This window comes from Nicotiana tabacum, chromosome 1, assembly GCF_000715075.1.
Source record: "Nicotiana tabacum cultivar K326 chromosome 1, ASM71507v2, whole genome shotgun sequence".
In the NCBI taxonomy this organism is placed as follows: Eukaryota; Viridiplantae; Streptophyta; class Magnoliopsida; order Solanales; family Solanaceae; genus Nicotiana; species Nicotiana tabacum.
In genome coordinates, this window is record NC_134080.1 from 221,761,852 (window position 1) to 221,770,236 (window position 8,385).

Genomic DNA, 8,385 nt, shown 5'->3' on the forward strand with positions numbered 1-8,385 from the left:
AAAGACATTTCTGTAGTGGAAGTGGATGGGGAAGCAGCAGAGGAACCAAGTTCCTTGGTTAAAAGGTCTCAGAAAAAGAAGTGATTTGCTGAAAATGCTTCAGAGGAAGGTGTTGCTACGCCAAGTTCAAAGTCAGTGAAAAGTGGTGACAAGTTGAAATAAGTAGTTGGTGAACAGTCATTGTCTGATGAGGATATCTTAGTGAAATCAAGTGGAAAGGGTAAATCGAGTGTGAAGTCTAGAAAATAAAGTTGGAAACTGTGAGGGAACCTGATTCTGCAAAGAGAGTGAAACGAGAAAGTATGTCTGTTAAGGAATGGCTGAGGTACCAAAAGGTTCTGTGGGGTCGCACTTTTGACCTAAAAATCTTTGAAATGGCTGGTATGAGGTGTAAGCACGTGATTTTTGCCCTATATGAGAATTACTCCCAAAAAATTCAAAAAAATAAAATAATTTTCTTTGGTGTACAATTTTGTGATATTTTGTGATATTTTTGAATAATTATTTGTATTTGTCTGTGCATGTTTATTTGGTAAATTAATAAAAATACAAAAAATGTCGCATTTTGCATGTAGGATTTAATCCTATAATTGTTAGTAATTAAGTTTGGTTTACAAAAAATAAAAATTACAAAAATAGGCATCGTTTGCATTTTTAGCATTTAATGTCCAAATATACAATTTTTTGCTTAATTATTACTTAATTGTGCGTTAGTTGTTATTGGGAGTTAATTTGCGCTTTTATAACTTAATTTAGTTCTTAATAATAATTTAAGTATTTTTATAATTTAGTTTTAGAAAAATAAAAGAAGAAAAAAAGAAAACAAAAATACAAAAATCGGAATTGGGCTTCTTCTTCAAATTCAAGCCACAAGCCCAAAAAATACCCAATCTTCCAAAACGACCCAGTCCATTTCGAACTGGGTCGACCCAGTCCATAACCCAACACCCCTATTATCTTACAAACAACACAAAACAAAAAAAAAGGAGAAGAAAACCCTAAAAAAGGCTAAGTCATCCGCCCCCCTCCTATCTTCTTCTTCTTCCTCAAGCTCCCCTCCCTAGCATCAATGGCTGCCCTTCCTCACGCCTCAACACACACACACACACACACGACATTCTCCATCGTCCCATCGACCCCCAACACGAGCAGCCATGGCTGCTTTCCCCCCGTTTCCCGTTGTCAAAACCAAACGACCATTGGAGTAGCCTCACGTCCACCACTGTTGCTGCGTTTTCTTCCGGTCGTTGCAGCTGCTACTGTTGTTCCTTCATCATCCATGGAGGCCCTTCTGCTTCCATCTTCTCAACTTCAAGTCCAAACGACCAAGCTGCTACGTTCTCCAAAACGCAGCAATGAGAGTTGCTCGAAACCAGCCCAAAAACGAGCTCCACCGTTGCTCTGTCGTGCTGCTGCGTCGCTGCGTTTTTAGCTTCACCATTGTTGCTGCTGGTCACGTTTCTGCTTCAGCTGCCTCGTCCAGCTTCTGCCTTATCGATATAGGCAGCCATGGCTGCCATTACGGCGCCTCAACATCGAGCTTTGGTCCGTCGAGTCTTTTGTACGTCGACTCGAGTTGGTCGTTCAACGAAAGGTTCTGTTTCTCCATTCTTAATACCTGTTGTTAATTTGTAAATGCTTTACATAGAAATGACAGCCTTGTTGCACCCCCGATTTGTTTGGATTTGTTGATAAATTCATGAAGGTGACAGATTCATGTTTGTTATGTTTGAAGTTTGTTAGTTCTTCATCAAGTAATTTAATCTCGAGTGTTTATTTTAGTGTGAATCGTTCATTTTTGTTATGATGTTTGTTTTAAGTTGAAGTTAAATTGATTATTTGAAGATTAGTGATTTGAATATGTTTATTTATTTTGTTTAAGTTTAATTCAAAGTTTGAACAAAGTTTGTTTGTTATTGTTATTGAATATTTTCATTCATGTTCATACTTTGTTTGGTTGATCTTGAATCCGAAATTTGTATAGTTTGATTTCTTGTTTATCATTTATGATTATTTCTTGAATTTGTCTCATAATCTTGTTTAAGTTTAATATAGGAATTGTTTGTTGTAATGTTGTTAGAGTTGATTTTAAGTTCAATATTATTGAATTTAGAAATCTGAATATACTTGTTTGTTGTTGTTGTTGTTGAATCCGAAAATAGGTTTGTTTGTTGCTAAAATATTGTTCAATCAAATTTTAGTTGTTCTTTGTTGTTCAATCATGTTCATGAGATTTGTTGTTGAAATGTTGAAGAAACCATGTTCATGAGATTTGTTGTTTGAATTTATGTAGAAATTGGTCATATTGACTATATTTTGGTTGAGTTTGATTAATTGATTTGTTATAGCTGATGGGGTAATTTGGTAAATCGCAGTACGTTTGGGGGGTAAAATAGTAATTGCAATAAGGTCGGAGGGGTAGTTTAGGAATTGTACATTTTGTAATTTTTTATATGAAGTATGGGGGACAAAATATAATGGGGTGGGTTGTGATATAGTTGTTTAATATAAAAGGGGGACAAGACAAAATTTAGTGGGGAGGAATCTTGTATTTGTTTAGTGAAGTACAAGAAAAGCTTCAACATGACAAGTAAATGAAGTTTGGAATTATAAGGATGTCTTCTACTCATTTAAATTTTATTAGTTTAAGTTTCAGTTTTGTTTTAGTTGGTTAATATAGTATTATACTTGACATGATAAACTGTTAACTAATTAACATTCTGGAGTAGTAAATTCCACGATAATCTTATATGTTTTAAGGACTAGTGATGACATTTACTGTTTGAATTGTTGAGATAGGGAACATGGCAGAAAGTTGGCCATTAATTACATTTTGTGATACTGTTGGTTAAGCGTATGATAGTATGGAAATACCAAGAAACTACATTACTGGCATATCTCGTCCAATATTTGATTTTGTTCAAAGCTAGATGATTGTTAGTTGTATTTTGATCATATATGGTGCAATAATGGTTATGTGTATAATCAATAGTTGAAAGGTGAATTGATATAATCTGTTACGATTACAATGTTGGAATATTGTGAACAGTTCATGATGTATGTTTGCGTTATATGTGATGTCGTCTTATTAAATCAATTGGTAGATTAGTTCTCTTTCTTAATAACAAATGACCATAGTTATTTTGAGAGTGCGATCAACTCAATTCTAAAAAAAAACAAAGTATAAAAATAATGTCAATAATTTTACAAAATATAGAGTTAATGTTTGCAAATATTCGCATAGGCCGAGAATAAGAATTGGTTTGATTATATTTATCCTAAAATTCAATCATCGTGAGCAAATTAACCAAATAATCATACATTTGGATTAAAAACAAGTGGTGTAGAAGAAGATTGGATTTATAAATTGCAACATTTTAAGAATGTGTAAATAGCATTTGCTACAAATAGAATAATGCAAATTCTTCGAAAAAATATTAGTTTGTTTATCCGTTTAAATCTTTCCGAATTTTGCGTGTAATTCACTTTTTATACTAATACCATATTAACTAATAAAATGGTAAGTGTAGCCGCACGTTATTTATTCTTTATCATTAATTTCTTAAATTTGAATAATCTTTGAGAGACATAACCCATACGTGTAAAATATAACTCGCGGTCAACGCCTAATAAATTTTGAATTCTTTTTTCAAGAAATTTGGTGGCATCCCAATCGGTGATTCTCCATGACTCTCACATTTAAAAATAGATGGATGCAATAAACATTTGTAGAGAATTTATATTACCATCAAGTTATTTGCATAATTAGGGATGCGTTCGCGCGACTTGATTATACTTCTAAAGGCAATTCGGATTATGCGTTCGCGCAACTTCGAGCAAATTTTTAATAAAAGGGGTTCCTCGAGGATGTTAAAATAATTTCATATAACCCGAGATGTGCAGTTCACCATTTAATAATACAAGGGTGATGATATTCTTAATTTTATTTCGAACATATTTTTTTTATAACAAAAATATAAAAATATTATCAATCTTATTGTGTACACGTATGCGTGACACGATTCTCTACGTTTATAAAAAATATATAATACGAATATACGTGCTCGTGATTCGTTTCAAAGAAGGGTCTATAATCATAAACAATCTAAGGCGGTAACGAAATCAGGCAACAATAAAAAATATATTTAGTAAATCGAGATAATTAAGCCAAGTATTAAAATGGTTAAGCGACCGTGCTAGAACCACGGAATTCGGAATGCCTACACTTTCTCCTGGGTTAACAGAATTCCTTATCCGGATTTCTAGTTCGCAGAATGACAAACAGAGTTATATTCTCCTCGATTCGAGATTAAAACCGGTGACTTGGGACGCCATAAAATTCCCAGGTGACGACTCTGTCACACCTCTTTTTTCCGCACCCGAGAGGGTGCAATGGAGTTTTTCCAATTAAAGGACAATCGAAATGGGATTTGTTTATTTATTTCAGAGTCGCCACTTGGGAGGTTTAGGGTGTCCCAAGTCACCAATTTTGATCCCAAATCGAGGACATGAATGACTCCATATTACAGTCTGCGTACTAGAAATCCGGGTAAGGAATTCTGTTAACCCGGGAGAAGGTGTTAGGCATTCCCGAGTTCCGTGGTTCTAGCACGGTCGCTCAACTGTTATATTCGGCTTGATTATCTGATTTTATACAAATACGAACTTATGTGCCAATTTTATCTTTTAACCGCTTTTATCATTATTATTATTTTTACAAAGGAATTGCAACGTCGCGAAAACATACCTCGAATCACGTTACATCAATGTACACGTGATTATTGACATATCTCGACTCGGTTGAGATTTGGATTTGGGTCACATAAATGTGCACCCGAGTTAAGGAAAATAAATTATTAAAGGCGCGCTTAAAGCAACTAGCGTGTTGTTATTTTGGGGAAAGCCGTGAAATTCGCTTAAACGGCATGTCCCGAATTCTAAGTATTTTATATATATACATTTAGAAGGCCCCGCACTTTGTACATTTTTGTTTGTCGAGGCTCATCTCATTCCTTATGAAAAGAATTTGCAACGTCATGGAAATGCATCTCAGACCACGCCACAATCAATGTACCCGTGGTTAGAGACACATTTCGATTCTGTTGAGATTGGGATTTGGGTCACATGAATGTGCACCCGAGTTTAAGGAGATAACATTATTAAGTACGCGCTTAAAGAGACTATCGCGTATTATTCTGGGAGGGCCGTGAGATTTGCTAAACGACCCATCCTGGAAACTGAATGCTTCGATAATATACATTTAACGAGGGCCCCGCAGCTCGTGCGTTTTTATTTATTTTTGTCGAGGCTCATCTCGTTCTTATTTTAAAAGGATATCCTATAGCAACTACGTTTCTTGTCGCGTTTGTCTCTACTAATTGAAAACAGTAGGTAGTCCTAATTAATTACGTGCTTGCAAGTTATCTATAACAACATTCAGAAAGGCTTAAAAATCAGAAACGAGGCTGCGTGCGCAGTCAGCCGAACAAATAATCACGGGCCCAAATCCAGCCCATGCGTGATGGGCCAGACCTGGGCCACTGTTTGTTCGATGCGGGCCTGCTTGGTCTGTTTTGACCTGGGCTCGACCTTCATGAGGTTGAGATTGCAAGTTTTGTGTTCTTGGCCTTAACAGGTGGTTTGCTAGTTATATGAGACCATTAATCAGAAAAGGAAGAACTTAGCCAATGATGTACAGTTTTCATGCTTGGCATACATTACAGCACATATTACAAAGTAAACTAAGTCTGAGATGCAACCTATTTCATTGAGAATATTTTCACCTATCAGCATACATATGTAAACTACCATTTAGCTAATCTATATTGATATACACTGGGCATACAGGCTGCTTCTATTGTCAACACAGGAATGAAAATTATCATACAGTACATGATATCTAATATAACAATCTATGTATGAAGATCAACTTCAGGTCTTTTCTTTTTGCATTCATGCTCAATGTTCCAATTACATTTGATAGTGCATTGGTTGTGTACCTGGTATAGAGGACAAAGAAGAAAGGACTGATCAGCTGGGCAGTATGCAGTAAACACAGCAACAGTAGATACACAGCAACAACACAGCAACAAACCAACAATCACAAGTGTTTTCCACAGTCCACAGACAACCAGCAATAATTCCCAGAACAAAGAAAACCAGCAGATGGTCGAGCACCAAACAAGTAATCCCAGGAAAGAGTAATGAAACAACAGAAGTAACAGAGTGTTCAATGCAGCAACACCAGCAGTTCAACAATCACAAGCAGCTCAGTCAGTGCAAACAACAGAACTTGGCCCAGACAGCTTGACCAATATGAACTCTTATATAGCTTTCAGACAGTGTTTGGTTACAGTGTTTACTGGAAATTTCCTTATGTTTTCAGTTTTCTTTAAACTCACAAGACCTCTCTCAAGACTAAAAATTCCAGCCCTTTTTAAGTTCTGAAATGGCCTATTTATAAGCCAAACGACCAGTGCAGCTAAGCTGCCTGGATCCTCCCACTTGCAGACTGCCCATACTCTTTAAACTCATGCTTAAGCATCTTTTGATGCCAGCCCTTTTTGTTCCCCACGCCTGGCTTTTCTTTAATCAGGAGTTATGGGTTCATTTAAGTATTCATTTTAAACCCCATACTCTTGTGTCTTGTTCCCCATTGGTATTAGTTTAATCCCAAATTAGTACCCTACTTGTCAGCTTATTTAAACTAAGCCTTTTCTGTTCTTTTCAAACCCCAGACTACCCCTGTTAAACCCTGCTTATTACTGCCCTGCCCCTTCAGCATCAGGGCATTCTGAACTCATGAAAGTTCAAATTCAGGACTGCCCTGGACTGAACCTTTTCAGTCATTTTTGCAATGCAAACAAACTCATTTCAGACAATGCTGGGCATTTAGTCAGTGACAAGGTTCAATTAGTCATGTGAAATTATTAGCTTATTCGATCCATTAGTTATAGAAAACTAATCGACGACGTTTATCGAGTCGACTATACTAATTATAACAGGTAATAATCAGTCGTTCAAATAAACAAACACATACAGGGACCTAAAGGCATCAAACAACTTTTGTTCACTTATTGGGAACCTATATGAATTATTTATGCGACGACTCATCTAATCGAACATGTATATCACAGAATACGTTCAAAACATACACAGAAGACAATCGACCAAATAAAAGGTCTTTACAAGGACGGAAGAAATTAAGAAAAGTATCAGAAAATACCGAACAAACGCAACAGAACATGCTAACAGACTTATCCACACAAAAACAGAAAAGGAAAACTTACTAGAAAATGTTCAAAACAGGCCGACCCCAGTCCGAATTAGATTTGACCATTTGAGGCCAAACAAACTCTAACCAGGGTGTTCTCAACCGAGAACACCTTGGTTAAGGTCTATTAGACCTCAAACCCTCTATGAAGCAGGTCGGATTCCTCAGGCTCTTGTGTTCTAAGGTTCAGATTCTCAGATTTGATTTTTTAGAAGTTGTGGGTAGATTTGGACCAAACCAAGCTTGGTTTGGTCACGAGGAGGGTCAGGGGAGTGTCTGGTATGAAGATGGGGTGGTTTGGCATAGATCGAGTTTTGTCTCGAATCTTCAAATCCAGATTCGAGACGATGGGAGGTGATTTGAGGCTAGGGAGTAACGGATCCATGTTCAGGAGAGCGAGGGGGTCTTAGGGTGTTCAGGAGGTGGTCACCGGCGTTCATGCCGCCGGGTTCTGGTGAAAGGGAACCTAGGGCGGCTGCTAGGGTTTGGGGTTTCAGGGCTTGGGGAAGGAGACGAGTGAAGGGTGGGGTTCGGATAGGGGGGCGTGGGGTGTGAGGGAAAGCTTATATACGGAGTGAGGGATTGGACCTGAGCCGTTAGATCAGATGATCTCAACGGCTTGGATCTGATGGTGAGAAATGAGACGGGGTCGTTTGATATTTAAACGGGGTCGTTTGGTTTAAGTGAGGGGCTGGGCTGAACCGATTATTGGGTCGGGTTATGTTAAATGGATCTGGGGGTGTAATCCTGGCCGTCGATCCACTCGAGATCAACGGCCCAGCTTAGACGGGACAGAACGACGCCGTTTGGACCGTGTCCAGGCAGCCTGTGTTTGGGCTGTTTTTGGGCCTTAAAATTTTGAAACAAATAGGCCCAATCCGATTTTCTAAATAATTTGCACTCTTTTTCTTTGTTTTCTAATTTTAAAATTCAACTAAATTAAAATGAGTTTAAAACACACACTAATCAACACTTAACACAATCATCACACACGTATTACAAATTCTTTAAATGATTAAATCACAGCCTAAAATAAAAGACGCATATTTTGTGAATTTTCTTTTAATGACTGAACTATGGCTTAATTAACATGACATACATATTTTGTATTT